The following is an 18945-nucleotide window of genomic DNA, read 5'->3' as shown; positions in this document are numbered from 1 at the left end:
AATACAAATTAGTCTCAGTTAACATGTGTGTTGACCAGGCAAGTAAGAACATAAACTGCACATTTCAAGTGTTTTTGAGTACGGTAGTGTAGAAATATTTTTCCAATTAAATAGGGCCCTATGAGATAGCATCTGGAATACTGTACATAGGTCCAATCTCCCTAACTAAGGTGGAATATACTGCAATAGGGAGAGGCCAGCAAAGCTTCACCAGATTTATTCCTAGTTTGTGGTATGAGGAGAGACTGAATTTAGACAATGCGAAATGAACTCGAGAAAACATACAGAATTCTTATGGAACATGATAGAGTAGATGCAGGGATCATGTTTGCATGGCAGAATCTAGGGGGCCACAGTTACAAAATAAGGGGTTGGCCATACAGGACAGGGAGGAGAAGAAATTTCTTCATTGAGATGTAGTGCATCTATGGGATTCCTACAGTCCTGATTGTTAAGCTACAGAATCTGGGCCCCTGCACCTCCCTCTGCATTTGGTCTTCTTAACCAGAAGACCACAATCTGTGTGGAGTGGTAGTAATATCTCCTCCACGCTGACAATCAACACTGGCACACCTCAGGGGTGTGCTTAGCCCATTGCTCTACTCTCTCTATACCCATGAACTTGTGGCTAAGCACAGCTCAAATCCCATCTATAAATTTGCTGATGATACAACTATTATTGGCAGAATCTCAGATGGTGTCAAGAGGGCGTACGGGAGTGAGACATATCAGCTCGTTGAGTGGGGTCGCAGCAACGACCTTGCACTCATCATTAGTAAGACCAAGGATCTGATTCTGGACTTCAGAAAGGATAGAATGAGGGAACACACACCAGTCCTCATAGAGGGATCAGAAGTGGAGAGAGAGAGTGAGCAATTTCAAGTTCCTGGGCGTCAATGTCTCTGAGTATCTAAACTGGTCATAACATATCGATGCAGTTATAAAGAAGGCAAGACAGCAGATATATTTCATTTTGAGGAGTCTTGGTATGTCATCTAAAGTACTCAAAACCTTTTACAAATGTACCATGGAGCATTCTGACAGGCTTCATCACTGTCTGGTATGGGATTGGGAGGGGGGTGCTTACAGTACAGGATCAAAAGAAACTACAGAAAGTTGTAAAATTAGTCAGCTGCATTTTGAGTACTTCCATAGTACCCAAGACATCTTCAAGGAATGTTGCCTCAGAAAGGCGGCAACCATTATTAAGTATCCCTATCACCCAGGAAATGCCCTCTCGGTGTTTTCATCAGGAAGGAGGTACAGAAGCCTGAAGGCACACACTCAGTGATTCAGGAACAGCTTCTTCCCCTCTGCCATCGATTCCTAAATGTACATTGAACCCATGAACATCGCCCCACTTTTTTATTATTTCTGTTTTTGCATTATTTTTAATTTAATGATTTAATACACATATATATACTAACTGCCACTAAGTTAACAAATTTCATGACATATGCCGGTGATATTAAACCTGGTTCTGATTCTGACCACTCAAATATGCTGTGAGGCTCAGACACCCGATATATTCAAAGAAGAGAGCAGTAAGTATTAACTGAATCACAAGAATACAAGAAACATCAGATCCTTCAACCATGCCCAACCATTTAATAATATCATGGTTAATCCATTCTGGTCTCATCTCCTTTACAGTGCCATTTCTCCATGATCCTCTATTCGAAGTTCAAAGTACAAAGTAAATTCTACTATCAAAGTACATATAACCATGAGATGCTTTTATTGTGCATACTCAACAAATCTATAGAATTGTAGCTATAACGGGATGAATGAAAGATCAACCAGTGTGCACAAGACGACAAATTATGCAAATACAAATATCAGTAAATAGCAATAAGTAATGAGAACATGAGATAATGAGATAAAGAGTCATTGAAAGTGAGATCATTGGTTGTGGAAATATTTCCATAATGGGGCAAGTGAAGCTGAGAGTAGTTATCCTCTTTTATTCAAGAGCCAGATGGTTGAAGGGTAGTAACTGTTCTTGAAGCCTCTATTCCTTGATCTAGCAAATATTTACCCATCCAGCTTCCACGACCTAATACAGCAGAGAGTGTCAGAGATTCACCACCCTGTGCAAGAAGAGATTCCTTAATAATTCAATTTTAAATGACCGGTTCTTTATCTTATAGTTATGACCCCTTGTTCAGGGCTCACCCATGAGTGAAAACATCCCAGCTCCTACATAGTTCCTTATATGTTTGAATATGGTGACCCCCCATTCTTCTGAACCAGAAGAGCTACAGGTCCAAGCGATTCTTTATAAGACAAGCCCCTCATCCCAAAGAATGAGCCTGGTGAATCGTTTCTGTACGCTCTCCAGTGTTGCCATCTTCTTTCTGGGTACGGGGACCAAAACCATAGTTGCAGCAGAGCCTCCATATTGTAAAATTCCAAACCCTTCACATTGAAGGCCAAGTTACTTTCTTCTTCTTAAGAACCAGCTTTTTGGGGTGTGCGAATGGCTCTTTAAGGTACTAAAAGGTACTCTTGTATAGAATATACGAGCAGGAATGTGACGTTGAGGCTCTATAAGGGACTCGTGAGACCACACTTGGAGTATTGTGTGCAGTTTTGGGCTGCTTGTTTTAGAAAGGATATACTGACATTGGAGGGGGTTCAGAGAAGATTCACAAGAATGATTCCAGGAATGAAAGGGTTACCATATGAGGAACGTCTGGCAGCTCTTGCACTGTATTCCCTGGAGTTCAGGAGAATGAGAGGGGATCTCATAGAAACATTCTGAATGTTAAAAGGCCTGAACAGATTAGATATGGCAAAGTTATTTCCCATGGTAGGTGAGTTTAGGACAAGAGGGCACGACTTCAGAATTAAAGGACGTCCGTTAGAACAGAGATGCAGAGAAGTTACTTTAATCAGAGGGTGGTAAATTGGTGGAATTTGTTGCCACGAGCGGCTGTGAAGGCCAAGTCATTGGGTGTACTTAAGGCAGAGATAGGTTCTTGATTAGCCAGGGCATCAAAGGGTATGGGGAGAAGGGAGGGGAGTGGGGATGACTGGAAGAATTGGATCAGCCGATGATTGAAAGGCGGAGCAGACTCGATGGGCCAAATGGTCTACTCCTGCTCCTATATCTTACGGTCTTAAAAGAACCATACAGACATCACAAAAACCTACAGTGAAGAAGATGTAAAATATCTGTTATGATCTTATTAAACAGTGAAGTAGACATCTTCTTTATCTTGTGCTTTTACCACAACAAGCAAAGCAATGACAAGAAAGAAAAGCCACCAGCATTGTGCACTCAGTGACATTTATACATTTCACAAAGTGTGTTTCCTAATTGGCAGCATGGCAATGTAGTTACCAGCACCATGGGGTACATTAAGGAGTACACTTGTTCTCCCTCTGGGGGCTCCGATTTCCTCCCACATTCCAAAGACATCAAAGTCAGGGTTAGTAAGTTGTGGACATGCTATTTTGGCACATCAACCTTTGCAGGATACCCCGAGCACATCTTCGATGCAAACAATATATTTCACTGCTCATTTTGATGTTTCAGTGTAGAAGGAGAAGAAGAAAGCCCTTAACTCCGAGTGGAGTTATCCAGACGCCATCATGACGGCGCTTTTTTTTACGCAGGGTTTACGAGGCCGAGTTGCTAGCTCAACGCGCAACCCAGCACGGATGGAAAGCGTGCAAGGGAGCCGGCTGGATTCGAACTCGGGAGTCTTTGCTCCGAAGTCTGGGCTGATGCCACTATGCCACCAGCCGGCCAGATGTTTCAGTGCACACGTGATAAATGTGTAAAATTCACCGGAACACCTCATGATCCGGCCCTCTATTTTCATCACCAGCAGCATTAAAGGGGGATTCTGTCAAAATTGTAGCAGTGGGGCTGGCAAAGCTCAAAGAAAGCTAAATCCCTTATTGCTGTGGTTTCATGCATTTGTTTATTCAAGAACATGCACTAAGCGTACGCATAGAATGAAAAGGAGAGAGCAAGTATGGTAAAGACATAGAAGCACCTTCACAATTAGCACTTCCTCGGTTGTATGGCTAGTTTGCTTGTAGTCATTTTCTTTGCCAAACAAGTTCAGGAAGTAATTAATAGCTATGTGCAACTCCCTTTCCCAGCTTGTAAAATAGTAACAAAGGAATATTTTTTAACGACCTTGCATTTGAAAAGCACAGGGCACTCATAGGTTCTAAAATCTTGCCTGAGAGAAGATGGAAGTACAATAACAAAACCTTTGCATTGCTATTGCAATTTAATTTAACCACAAGGGTTTTTTTATTCTATTAAACCAGATGCTTTCAAAGAACAATGTTGGTTGACTTTCTCCATCTGTGCACAATATACCACTGTCAGAACAATTAAAGCTAGCTTTGATATGCTTTCTCTGACTCAGAAAGGAGTCAAGTGTACATTCAAGATTCAAAGTATGTTTATTATCAAAGTAGCTGTGCAGTATATAACACTAAGATTCGTCTTCCCCATGACAGCCACGAAACAAAGAAAACTATGGGACCAGTTTAGAGAAAAACATTGAAACTCACCCCTAATGCGCAAAAAATTTGTGCCAACAGCAACAAAAAAATGAGCAAAAAACACAGGATAAAAACACAAGATGTAAGGCAGTTCAGTTCAGCTCAGTTCATTATCTGCAGGCCATCCCAATCAAAATTGCCCAAAATAGCAACAAAACAGCAACCAGAAATACATCGTAACGTGAACTATAGAGTCCAATCCACAAACCGCATCGATTAAACCTTTCCCAAGACCCAGAACTCTGGCACTACCTTCCAACAGCATCGCGAGAGACAAAAACCATTCAAATGCAGGGATCTTCCATCAGGAGCAGCGAGAGACCCTCACACGCAGACACCTTCCTCCGGCAACAGAGAATGAGAGGCTGGCAGACGGCGCTGAACACCCCCTCGCCTTCTGCATTCACCTCGATGATTTCAATCTTCTTCAGACTTTAATTGGTGAGACGGGCAAGAAATGGAGACCATCATCTTGGGTTCGCAACACGTCTCCAGGCTTCTTTGCCTTAAGGCCACTTGAAGCCTCTCAATACCCTCTCAGAGACAGCAAAGCCCAGAATGCTCACCCAGCCCGAAACTGCACCACAAAAGTGTGGATCACAAGCTCCCACATTTGAAAGAAAAATGAGACGTAAAAGAAGTAGTTTTCAGAACTGTCTGGAGGATGTCGCCCTTGGTTGTGTATTCTGCTGGAGCCATCTTCTTCAGGAAAAGATTCAGCATACTTGAACACTTGATGGTCCAGTAATGAGGTGTTGTCTGAATCTGGATACTTGGAGGATACAGTAAATCCGGATAGAAGATAGAGTAAGGTCTGGGTACGTAGAGGATACAGTAAGATCTGGGTAGAGGACACAGTAAGATCTGCGTACATAGAGGATACAGTAAGGTCTGGGTATGTAGAGGATACAGTAAGATCTGGGTACGTAGATGATACAGTAAGGTCTGGGTACACAGAGGATACAGTAAAATCTGGGTGGAGGATACAGTAAGGTCTGGGTAGAGGATACAGCAAGATCTGGGTACATAGAGGATACAGTAAGCACTGCATTTGCTTCTTCATGCACCCAAGGTGCTGAGTTAACTATCTGCTAGTTGGAAGCTGGAAAGCTGAGAGATGGTCCTGAGCATGGACAGCAAAACTAACAAATGATGGGATAATTTTAAAAAAGGGAATGAACAAGTGGCCAGAATTGGAGGATTGCAGAGATCCCTGAAAGTTACAGAGATGTTAAAGGTAGATGAGGTCACATTGGTAAGGACATGGAGGGATCTGAAACCAAAGGAAACAGCTGTAGCAGTGTAATATTACTGGTCCAGGAAACAAGTTCAGTGATTATTGAATGAGTGAATAGATGAAAGAGAACAGGAAGTGGATCACAGAGTTTTAGGCGGTGTTGTTTGAATAGAAGGAAGGAGTGGCAGGGAATGTGGATTCCCCGTTATGTTTTTTTAATTCGTAAAGTTAGACTTCTTTTGCACATTGATTTTGTGTGTTTATGTCTGGTTTTTCATAAAGTTCTATTGCATTTCTTTTCTCTTGTAAATGTCTGCAAGAAAATGAATCTGGTAACATATATATACTTCATTAAGTGAATTTACATTGGCTTTTGTAAAGGTTAAATCTGGACATAGCAAAGCTAGCCAAGTTAATTTCAGCAGCAGGTTAGCCGAGACAAGAGCTGGATTGAGTTGTAATACAGAACTAGAAATTAGTGACCTTGCAGACAGTTTGTGTATGAGCTCAGTGTCTGGCTCTGGGTCAAATTGGCCAGCAAAGTTATGAATGATTTGGTTCAGCATCATGCAGGTGCCAGAGAATTTGGCACATTAGCTAGGGACAGTCTTTGGTGAGGACTGAGGATGACAGCTTTAGTTGGATGAAACTTAGTCTCTTCCTGTACTAGGAGTTGGATGAGGAACTTCCCAATGAAGTGTATGAACAGAGAAAACAGCAAAAAATAGCAAATGTCCAGCAATTTAAAAGTAAAACTAATAATTAATTGTGTATCAGTGAAGTCTAAATGATCATTGTTGTTCTTTATCACGTTGAAGGTTAATTGCTCATCTCATCCAGTTTCAGAAAAGAGCCCTACAACAACAGCAGGACTTGCAAAACCATGAGAACTAGATATCTGGAAAGAAACTTCATTGTAATGTAGCAGTGAAATATTTTACGCTAATGGAAGAACGTGGTAGAAATGGAGAGTGCAGAAGCGATTCGCCAGGATGTGGCTTGAGGTGGAGGGCTGTAGTTATGAGAAGTATTTGGATAGGGTGAGTTCATTTTCTCTACAGCACGAGAGGCTGAGAAGTGATGTTCCAGAGGTTTATAAAATTATGGAGGTTATAGAGAGGATGAATCGCTTTTTTCCCGGGGCAGGAATGCCTAGAACTAGAAGACACCTGCTTAGGGTGAAAAAGGAGGAATTTAAAGGAGGTTTGAGGAGACTTGTTCCTATAGTGTATGATTCATCATTCTATGTATATCATTGGATGTCCTTTGTCCATTTTATGGGAAACTCAGGAGCCTACGTTATGCCTGTAAAATAGGCACTGGGCCAATGAACCAATTGGGGTATTTTGTTCAATCTTTCCATAAGCTTTTCCTGTGGATCATCTGAATATCTGTGATATCTTTGATTTATTCAAAACATAATAAGATGGAATTATACACACAGACACTGGGCAATAAGGTTAGAGCGTTCAAAACTGGGATTTGTTTGACAGACCGATAACTGGTTCAAAGTTCAAAGTAAAATTTATTATCAGGATACATACATGTCTCCACATACAACCCTGAGATTATTTTTTCTATGGACATACTTAGCAAATCTATAGAACGGTGACTGCAAACAGGATCAATGAACAGCAAACTGTGTAAATACCAAAATAAATAAATAGCAATAAACAGATAAAAAGAAAAGATTGGGAATAAGTGGATCGTTCTCAAATTGGTAGCCAACAATTTTCAAAAGAATTAGTGTCCAGGTCCCAAATATTTGTAAGTTATATCAATAATTTAGTTCAAGAGACCAAATCTAATTATTCCAAGTTTGATGATGAATGAAAACTTGGAGGGATTATGACTGGATGATGTAAAAAATCTTCAAATGGACAGACAAAGCTGAGTGAGTGGGTGAGAACACAGTGTTTGGAGAATGTATGCAAAAATGTGAAATAATACACTTTGGAGGACAAACCAGAAAAATATAAATAAATAAATTTCACGTTCAAAGGGATCCAGGCATCTTCGTACACAAGTCAATAAAGGCCAGAATGCAGATACGGGAAGAAATTAGGAAGACAAATGGTCATGGAATTATAAAATCATTTGGCCTAATGAGTCAATGCTGACCATCAAGCACGTTGTTACTAGTAATAAAATTAAATAACTGAATTCACAACATACACGCATACTCATGACTCAATCACCCTTTATTTTACTCGTACACAAGTAGAACAGCATGCCCCTATAACCACACTGTTCTGCTATTTTTATATAGAACTGGCTTATCAGTTCCAGATACTGACCATTTGGTAAATTGAGTACGTTTGAATTCCTTACTTGCAAGATCAATCACCATTCACAATGAAGGTGTTAAAAGTCAATAGAAACTCCAAGCTGACAACCGCTACAAGATTTCCAGCATCTGCAGATTTTCTCTTGTTTGTAGCTGACAACTGATGACATTTTGAAGTTAGTATAACAATTGTCTCTTAGTTGTTGGGTGTATTTTACATCATTCTGTAATTCCTATCTCGCCTGCCTCCAGCACCTCTACTGTGTAAAGGAAAGCCATGTCTTCCAGCTTGATAAACAAGAGAAAATCTGCAGACGCTGGAAACCCGAGCAACACACACAAAATGCTGGAGGAACTCAGCAGGCCAGGCAGCATGTAGAAAAAGAGTGCAGCTGATGTTTCGGGCCGAAACCCTTACGGCAGGACTGAAGAAAAAAGGCTGAGGAGCAGATCTTTATGGATAGTTTGATGGCTTTTAACGTAAGACTACATTTAAAAGGTTCTTTAGACTGATACATGGATCGGAAAGGTTTCGAGGGATATGGGCCAAACACATGGCCCAAATGGGACTAGGTTAAATGAGCATCATGGTCAGCAACGACCAGTTAGGGTGAAGGGCCTGATTCCATGCTGTGACTCTATCACTCTATTTGAATATCAGGATAAAGATGTGTTCAACTCAAAAAGAGGCCTTGGTGGGGCCACAGCTAGAATATTATATACAGCACAACTTTGATTTCCTTACGTAAAAAATTATATATTTGCCATAAAGGGAACACAGTGTAGATTCATTAAACAGGTTTCAAGAATGGTGAGTTTACTGTACAAGGAGAGGTTGCATACCCTCTGTATAAGAGGAAACTAGTATTTACTATATGAGAAGAATGAATGGAGATTTTATTGAAACTTACAAAATTAGTGCAGTGCTGGACGGGCTAGATAAATGGAGTATGCCTCCCCTGGCTGAGGAGTCTAGAACCAAGGGCCACCGTCTCAAACAGACCACTTTAGACTGAAAACGAGAGTGGTGATTCTTTTCAATCCAGTACACTGGAAGGCTCTGGAGGTCAATCATTCTTTACGTTCAAGACATTAACAAATAGATTTCTGGATATTGGGAATCAAGAAATATAGGGTTGGTGCCGGAAAAAAAATGCGTTGAGGTACAAGAACGGGCGTGATCTCCATGAATAGCTGAGCAGATGCTAAGGATCAAATGACTTCTGTCTGCTTCTGTTCATTTTAGGTTCAAAATGTTCCGTTTTCCATTCTGAACCAAAAATACAAATGATCCAGAGTGCCTGTGCTTTTCATTGAACTAAGTTGCTTTTTGTTCTGGAATTTACAATTTAACTGGTCTCTAATAATTCTGTCATGATTTGATGTTACGCTTTTTACTGGGCAAGTGTAGCTGACTCTGGGTTATAACTTGTTATTTTAATGGCTCCTAACACTTTTGTATTCCTGCCAAACATTTCAGGGGAAACACGTCTACATGTTGAGGCAAGTAAATCTGATTAATCTATTACATTTTCACACATAGTTTAGCTTAAGTACTTTATAAATGAATAATAAACTTACTCGTGTGCATATTGGAAAAGAAGTAATAAAATCTCCAGTGTTGTGCATATAAACTTTGAACTCAGAATTGTCTACAACTGGCCCTATTGTCATTGTTCAATTTGTACTATTTCAGGCAACCCTAATTTCTCCTGACTGTCCTGCTCTCCTTTGATAAAATTATCTGGCCTATTATGTTATTCTTAAACTATGCAAGCAAACAATCTGCCAAAAATGGCTGTGGAAATGTTTTTAGTTTGAGGCAGGGGGTGGGTGGAGAGCTTGGAAGGGAAAGAGGAAGGATTGTCCATTTGTAGCTCTTGTGAGTAATGCATGGGATCAATCTGACAGTGAATGTATCAGAGTCTGCTGCATTCATTAGTTTTTTACAACCTGCAACTAATCATTTTCCATTGAGACCTTTCCGCAAGCATGTTTGGAAATATTTAAAGAAGCAATTGATATGATCCTTATTCTGAAGCGAAATCCAGTCTTTGAATAATCTTCCAAAAGTTCTGAGTACTGTAATTGCATTTGCAAGCGACTACTGCCTGAAGGTGGTAAGTGACTTCAAGAGATCCAGCAAAGTGCATTCGGTTTCAATGTAAAATCTTTTACAATTTAAAACTGATGATAATTTTTAGTTTTAAGGCTTGAGTCTCTTGGCAAACAGCAAAACGAAGCAAGCCCAGATGTGACTTCTCAGTGTACAGACCACAGCTGGGCTGTTTTTCTGTTTTGATGAATAATTTATGTATTTCTGACAGAACTGGAATAATTGTCAGCAAATGTAACTCCTGGATTTCTTAATACTTCCGATGATTAGTAAATAAATGTCAGGAGTGGAATGTACTTTCGCCAACAAACATAAAGCAGGTTACATTGCTTTGGATTAATACAGGAGACCCTCAGATGGATAAAGAGACTGTAATGATATTAAACTTAAACCTTAAATATTTCTCCTAAAATAAAGCATTGTAGAATGTTGCTGAGCATCCTAGTTTTGAGGGAAATTAAATAAAATTTAGAGACTCCGAAAAGAGCAGAGGCTGAAAATGTTTGTGGTTCCATTACATATGTAAAACGAATCAATGTTTCTTTTTGCATTGAAAAGGTACTTGGGGACTGAACCCCCCCCCACCCCCCAGAGAGAATACAGTCAGCAACTGTAAAGGCACGAGGTTTTATCTTTAATGCTTTTCTACACCTTATGAAAGGAAAAAAAATACTTGGTTCAAAAGTAAGATTAAGCGCAAAATCTCCTAGAGAATTTTAACATTAAAGATAAACTTATATTGCTGTTAAAATTAGGTTAAATGCTATCTTTCAGTTTATCAATGAATTGGATATAGCTGCTTTTTTTGGCACAGTTTCCTTTGGAAATACACTATTCTCTCATTAAAAAAATGCCTTTAAAGGGTCCCATTACCTCTCAAGATTACAACTCCACTTAGTTGTCTCTGAAATAATGAAGGTGTAGACCTGCAAAATATAGTAAATTTATGATCTTGTCCTGATAACCAATAACTGAAATATCTCTGACCAGTTAAAGCTATCTCAGCAGAATATTCACTTTCACAAGTGTATTTTGTGCCTTTTGTTTTTGATGTGATTGCTACGCTCTGAATACCAAGACCTTTAGAACACAGCCTGTCTGTAATGGTAACAGCAGCTGGCAAGCTGGAATGCATCCCTAAATGTAATGGCATTTAATGACCCCAAGGACAGAATGAGAAAACTCCCACTCTTGGGTTCTCTCTCCCAGACCAGCCCTGCTCTGGTGTGAAAGTTCCACCCACATGAAGCCTGGTGGAAACAATCAGAAGCCAGAACCTGGTGAATCTGGCCTTGTGTTGAACCTCTCAGTTGGCTTATTGCAGCAACGCAGTGCAAGGCCCATAGAAAGTTGGGGCCTTTCTTCTTGATCCACAACTGTTATGTTTACTGTACCTCCCTTGAATATTAGGGAAAACACATACAATAATGTAAACCATTGTAATTGCCTTCTCTTAACACATGTTTACTGGATCATGCACCTTTAACTGTTATTTGTGAGGGTTTCCTCTCGGTTTTCCCAATAAGCATTCCTTGCCTTCCTGTAAACTTTCAAGTTGGTATCAGACAACAGTGGAATAACCAGCTGGACTCTCTAATAACCGATTTTTATCTTAAAGAATACTTCAACAGTTTTACGGATCTGAAAACTTGAGGACTGGAATTGAAAACATTGAGTTGTTGGCATGAGTTCCAGCATACCATTCTGAGTTCCCACAAGAAAAATTAAAAAGGCCACTTGGAGAGCTTTAGTGGAAGCTTTAAAAAAAATGGTAAATGAAAATCATGAGACTGAATCTGATCTCTAGGACCTAATCATTCACTGAAGAAGATCACAAAAGATTTTTCAAATGATTTTAGATCAGGAATTAAACATGCGGAGAAATTAAAATTTAGAACATATCTCTGTATTTTACAAATGAAGAAAGGGAGAAGGGTATCATTTGTGAGAAGTTATTGAATTTCATTGCTAGAAATAGAAATGGGCAGGGTGGCTTATTTCACCTGTTACTTTGGCAAGAAAGAAAATAGGTACAATTTCATAAGATGTTCAAAGTTCAAAGTAAATTTATTATCAAAGTACATACATGTCATCATATGCAACCCCAAGGTTCATTTTCTTGCAGGCATATGGTGCTCTGTAAATCCAAGAACCATAACAGAATCATTGCGAGACTGCACCCAATAGGACAGACAAACAACCAGTGTGCAAAAGACAACAAACTATACAAATAAAAAAGAATAAATAAATAAACAATAAATATTGAGAACATGAGATGGAAAGTTGTTGAAATTGAGCCAGCAGAGTGAAGTTGAGTGAAGCTATCCCCTCTGCTTCAAGAACCTGATGGTTGAGGGTTAATAATAGCTCCTAAATCTGGTGGTGTGAGTCCTGAGGTTTCTGTACCTTCTTCTTGATGGCAACACCAAGAAGAGAGCATGATGTAGGCGGTGGGGGTGGGGGTCCTGGATGATGGATGATGCTTTCCTGCGACAGCATTCCATAAGAATGCCAGGAATTACGTGTCTATAGTGACAAGCATTTGTTATTTAAGAGTATAGCTAACGTAGATCTGAAGTTGGTCAAAAATTAAAAACCTACACGGAGTAAATTTAACCAATTTTTCCACACACATCAAATTCCAGCCAAGACCTGTAAACCACTGTTGCAGCCCACAAATACCTGTAATCTTGTGAAACATTCAGATATATATGTCTCGATTTGAGTAGTTTCTGCACTGGTGGGCTGGGAATAATCTTGGAGCCTCCTACTGTTAAGTATTCAGTTGTCCATCTTTCACAATTAGATGTGGTACAGCTGCAGAGTTTGACCCGATACATTGATTGTGACATTGCTTAGCTTTGTTGCATGTTGTTTTGTTTTGCTGTTTTTCTCTCATGTAGTCCTGTGTTCACCAAGCTGGTATCCCATTTGTAGACATTCCAGGCATACTTCACTGCATTCTTCATTGAACCAGAGCTAAATCCTTTAACTTCATAGTATTAGAATGTAAGTCACGCTGGGCCATAAAGTTATGGGTTGCAGTAGTGTACAGTTCAGTGACTGCTGATGTCTTTAATGTCACACAGACACTCCATTTAGAGATGCCAGGTCTGTTCTGAGTCTATCCTGTTTAGCATTCATAGTCCCACACGACACAATAAAGAGTGTCATTTGTGTGAATCGAGGCATTTCCTCCACAGATCTATTCTAACAGCATTGCTATAGACAAGTGCATTTGCCACTGGTGAATTGGTAAATTCAAAAAGGTTTATCCCTCTTGTTATTTGCTATATCCTCCCATGCCCAACCCAACAGCTTTGTCTTTCATAACCTGATGCACAGAGCTGCCAAACCACTCTTAGCAATGGACCTTGAACTCCCTCATCTGTGTCCTTACTACTTCTATGCTTCTTGTTGAATAAGGAAGAGCATGTATTTGTCTACCCATGGACACTGTGGGTGATAATCAGATAGTGAGGAGGTGTCCGTGCTCTTGTTTGACCCAATGTCATAAGAGTTCATGGGGTTTGGATTCAATATTGAGAATATCTATTGGATTCTCCCTTCCCACTCCCCTCTGGTGCTTTTCTATACAATAATCTTGTAGCTGATGGTCTACTAGAAACAATTTTTTTTATTTTTAATTCCAGATTATACATTTAATTAAATGGAATTAGCATCCATGGTGGCAGTGGTTCTCCTGCCTCTGGACTTTGCATGTTGAACTTTGAACTTTTGACCTTTGGATTGTTAGTTCATGCCTCTGGTTAATTGATTCAAAAGCTTAATCACTGCATTACCATCTGAACCTGCTAACCCTCATCCTTCTGGATAGTAGAATTCACAGGACTGGAAGGTACTGTCAATGACTCTCTGCCATATTATTGTTTTATAATTTATAGATAATTATACAGCTATAGTCCTGGTGCCTGTTACCCTAGATTCACATCAGCTTTTGTGGCCACAGTATTTATGTTGTTGTCCAGTTATCTTTTTGCTTGGAATGTTGATGATGAGGTGTCAAGTAAACCACTTAGATTTTTTCTTGGAGATTTTTATTGCCTGACACGTGCAGAAGCAATTTTCCTTGCCAAACATTCATCCAAGATTGAATGATATTCAGGTGTTGTTACATGCAAATAGGTACTGAGGAACTGCGAATGGAAACAAACAATTGTATGATCATCCGTGAACATTCTTAACCAGTGCCGTTGAAGATGGTTGGGTCCAGGACACTGCCCTGAGTGACTGATGCAGCCATGTCTGGTGAGTAAGGTGATCAACTTTGAACAAGCAGAATCATCTTCCTCTATGGTAGCTTGTGTCTCCAACTCTATGAGATTTTTCCCTTTAATTCTCATCCACTTCAGTTTTACTTGGGCTCTTGGTGCCACACTCACAGTAGGCTATTTGGCCAATTATGTCCAAGCTGATCTCAAACGAGCCAATTGTGCCTTCCTACACGAGGTCCACATCTCCTCAGGTCAAGGTCCAAATGCACATCCAAGGATTTTCTAAGTGCATCTAATGCCATTTCAGACACTGAGTCCAGATTACCATCTCCTTCTAGGTGAAAAAAAATCTTCCTTAGCCTCCTCTCTAATCCAACCCTCAATATTTAAAAAAACTATGCAGCACCACTATTACCCCACTTCGGTTTTTCAGTGCTTTGCTAACAGAAGTCTTATTTACTTTAAGATTGTCCCTCATAATCTTCTGGACAAATCTACCTTCAGTCTGTTCTAAGGAAAACAATGCAGACTTATACAGTTGCTCTTCCTAGCTATAATAATCCATCCCTTTAATATCTTCATAAATCCCCTCTGTACCCTCTCCAGTGCAATCACACCTTTCCTAATGTGGTGATCCAATGTTGTGGAAACACTAACTAAGAACACAAGAGTGACTCCAAGTTTCGTTTTAAGAGTTTATTAACATGGTATAATGGAGACTCTGCAGCAGTCTCCACCACCACCAGAGATCTGAATTTTAGGTTATACTGAGTTCATATTTATCCAGCAAGACAAACAACTTTCACATAACTTTGTTTAGCATCCCACAGTCAATACACGATCAATTGTTGAAAAGATATGTCAACTGTCTCTCAGCATGGGTCTAACAGTCCTCTTTATTCTCTGTTATCAGGACTCACAATTTACTTCCAGACGCATCCTCCCTCCTGGGGCAGGCGCTTAATATCCTGTTTATTTTAGTTCCTGGCACTGCGCTTATCATCCAAGATTTTTATTGACTTGCATCAGCAGTCTTAAGTCCAGCTGCTCCAGACTGGTCAAGTACACCATCATACACTAGTTTTAACATTTCCACCACATCCGAGGTGCATTCAGGAACCATGTTGTGGTGTAGTTGGTGCTGTGCAGTTTCAGTATATCTTTTGGTCTATGAACACCAATAAAAAACAGCATCCCATATACTTTTTTAACCAATCAATCAAATGCCACTGCTTATATTTTAATTAAAATAATTAACAATAAAAAGTTAAATAAAAAGCTTAAATAACTCAATTTCAATTCAATGTTAAGTTGAGTTACTCTCGCTGCACTTCTCATTTTCAGATATTATGCCCATATTTTGACTAAGGCTGTGACAGGTCTGGAGCTACCTAGTCCCGGTGATACCCAAACTAAACATCAGTCAGCAGCTTATTGGTGAGTAACTACTGTGTGAACCCTCTGACACCTTGCTAATGACTGGCAGATTGGGGAGGAGCTGTAGATGGCCAAGTTAGATTGTCTTGCTTTTTATAGGTGGGGTTTAAAAGGCGATTTTCAATGTTCTGAGTGTTAACACTATGTGGGAACAAGTTGAGCGATGGGCTCTCTGTCTCTGGGACACAACCCTTCAAAACTGCGGCCAAGATGTTGTTGGGTCACGTAGCCGTTTGCTGTACCTATATACATGTCTCGACTCTGTCTTGCCACTGGATCCAGATGGGAATTGGGAAGAGAGAGTGAGGCTGACGCTGCGCAACTCTCCCTCACTTAAATCCAAGTCACGCGCTAGTCTTGACACCATCAATAATGGTGTCGAGGTCCTCATCGACGTTGACGATGGACGAACACACACACACACATACATGCCAAAACCCATTGTCAGTTCCTTTCCATATAAAAATCAATAGCATGATGCTGTAACCTCTATGCTCATCCTGAAGACTGGCTTTGATGACGGAGAAGGCTTTGGAAAGAGGTCAGGGTGCACAAACTCTTCAGCTAAGGTAATTGAATCATTTCAAGCTCGTGCGTTCATGTGGTGGCCTGTAGTGGATGGTAATGTCCCATTAAGTATCACTTTTAAATTAGTATTAGGCTAGTTAACAAAGTTAAATAAAAAGCTGTCTGAATAGGAATTAAGTCAGAAGTAAGATTTTACACTCCTTCTCAAACTTTCAAGGCTTTGACACAGTTAGCGTTCCAAAATATGTTTTGTTTTTATGCTTGTGTTTTAAGTTATTAAGTCACTAAAAGACTGATTTAAATTATGGTACTTAACATCAGGTTGATAACTGTAGATTTCCAGCAATGCTAGTTTAATTTTTTTCTGACGTCATTGTGCATGATTACATGATCTATTTTATGTGCTAAATGACCTAGCCAGAGTTGACAGAGTAAAGATACACATATAATTGTCCAGAATTTACTGCTTGCCACATGTGTAAAGGAAACAAGAGGATTTTAGATTATTAGATTATGAGGACACGCAGTCCACTTTTATTGTCATTTAGTAATGCATGCATTAAGAAATGATACAATTTGTTCCTCCAGAATGATATCACAGAAACACAAGACAAACCAAGACTAAAAAAAACTGACAAAACCCACATAATTATAACATATAGTTACAACAGTGCAAAGCAATACCGTAACTTGATAAAGAGCAGACCATAGGCATGGTAAAAAAAGTCTCAAAGCTTTTGAAAGTCCCATTATTTCACGCAGACGGTTGAAAGGAGAAACTCTCCTTGCCATGAGCTTCCAGCGTCGTAAACTTGCCGATGCAGCATCCTAGAAGCACTCAACCACAGTCCGACTTTGAATCCGTCTGAACTTCGAGCCTCCAACCAGCCCTCTGATACCGAGCACCGAGCACCATCTCTGCCGAGCGCTTCAACCCCGGCCCCGGCAACAGGCAATAGGCAAAGCCAAGGATTTGGGGCCTTCACCTCCGGAGATTCTCCATCGCACAGTAGCAGCAGCAGCGAAGCAGGCATTTCAGAAGTTTCTCCAGATGTTCCTCCGTGCTTCTCACGTCCGTCTCCATCAAATCAGGATTGTGCATGGCCCCTATTTAACAAATACGATCTCAATTCGGAGCGGCCGCGCGCACTGCATCGCGCCACCATCTTCTCCTCCCCTCGTAACACTTGAAACAAGAATTAGATCCACTCCATTACCGCATAAGTGGTCAAATGTGAACCATGCACTCCACTGCAAGATAGCACCAGATGCATTCAATGAAACCAGATGTGGTGATTTGAAACAAACGAAAATTATTTCTAAATTTATATGTTGAATGTGGATGCAGAAAATGGAGGAATGCACCCATTGTCCCAACTTCTTCCATTTAAATCAAAACACCACAGATGCTGAAAGTTTAAAGTAAAAATAATAAATGCTGAGCATGTCAAGTAGGTCTAACCTCTGTCTTTGACCTCCTACACTGTTGCAATGATACTCAAAAATTACCTCAAAGATCAGCAACTCACATTCACCGTTAACTACCTTTGTTCATTTCCCTCTGTCCTCCAGACAAATCAGCAACTATTAATTAGATTCCACAGAAAGCAATTTTTTTTCAGCTGGACAAGTCTGGTCTACACCTGTCACGGATATTTTGGCTGTTCTCTGCTTTCCTCACCTTTCTGCAATTTAAAACACATTCACTTACTTTCTTACTCAAATCTGAAGTCAAACTCAAACTTATTGTCAGATGCGCAACTAGCTGTATACCCAGTTGCAATGAAAAGCTTGCTTGCGGCAACACACAGCATTAGAGACAGCTGAGAGACTTCTCCAGTTCTGATGCAAGATCATTAACCTGAAATGCTTTCTCTGCCTTTTTTTCTCCATAGATGTTGCCTGATTTGCTCAGTGTTGCTAATATCTTCTGGTTTTATCACTTACTTTATATTTGAATTGCTATGTTTCCAAGTCCCACTCAATGATTGACAGATTTTAGCCTTGCAGGAGCTGTTCAAATAAAGTCTGAGGGACAATATCAGAGAACCTTGGACCTCACAGTTCAGGCACAAGGCATACACTTTGTGTATCCCCTAGGCATTAAAATGGGTAAACTGAAATTTCTGCTGCCGTTAACTTTGAAGTTTCCAGCATCTTTCAAATTTTTTAAGCATTAAGTGGAATGTCGAAACTATATCAGGTGAATTATTCAAATTTCCTCCTTTCTGTCATCATAATGATAGTATTATTTTTCAAAGGGCAGAGTTTCTTTAACTTTGGCTGCCAGTAATGAATAGGTCATCAGGCAAAATTTCTGCTAAATGAAGTTTCCTACCAAGTTTGAAAATATAAAACTTCTGCTGCAAAACTTGACTCTGGCATCTGCTGTTTGGCTGGTTAGGGTATGGGTTTAGTTTCAATATCTGACATTGAATGTATATATTGCAGCTCAAATCAATGGAGCCACCATTTTGTGACACGTCTGCATGCTGAGAATATGTAAAATAGGCAGATCAGGAAATCAATCAGCATGCAAAGCTGCTTGATCTCTTGTCCAGCCACGTTAGAGCTC

General features: G+C 40.0%; 1 protein-coding gene across 6 annotated transcripts in view; it reads left to right on the top strand.

The window, feature by feature from the left end:
- The window catches only part of LOC134343462 (complement C1q tumor necrosis factor-related protein 7), an 88059-nt gene that overhangs the window by 31841 nt on the left and 37273 nt on the right, over nt 1-18945 (top strand). For 3 of the 6 annotated variants that reach the window (XM_063042178.1, XM_063042181.1, XM_063042175.1), the window contains exons 1-3: nt 9920-10174; nt 14317-14439; nt 15750-15842. The gene's annotated coding sequence lies outside the window, so the exon portion shown is untranslated. Of the gene's footprint in view, nt 1-9919; nt 10175-14316; nt 14440-15749; nt 15843-18463; nt 18574-18945 lie in introns of those variants that run through there. The other 3 variants (XM_063042177.1, XM_063042179.1, XM_063042180.1) reach the window with 3 other exon arrangements.

Source organism: Mobula hypostoma, chromosome 3 (assembly GCF_963921235.1).
Source record: "Mobula hypostoma chromosome 3, sMobHyp1.1, whole genome shotgun sequence".
NCBI lineage: Eukaryota > Metazoa > Chordata > Chondrichthyes > Myliobatiformes > Myliobatidae > Mobula > Mobula hypostoma.
The sequence above is the reverse complement of the archived record's forward strand: the minus strand, read 5'-3'. Positions and strand labels throughout refer to the sequence as shown.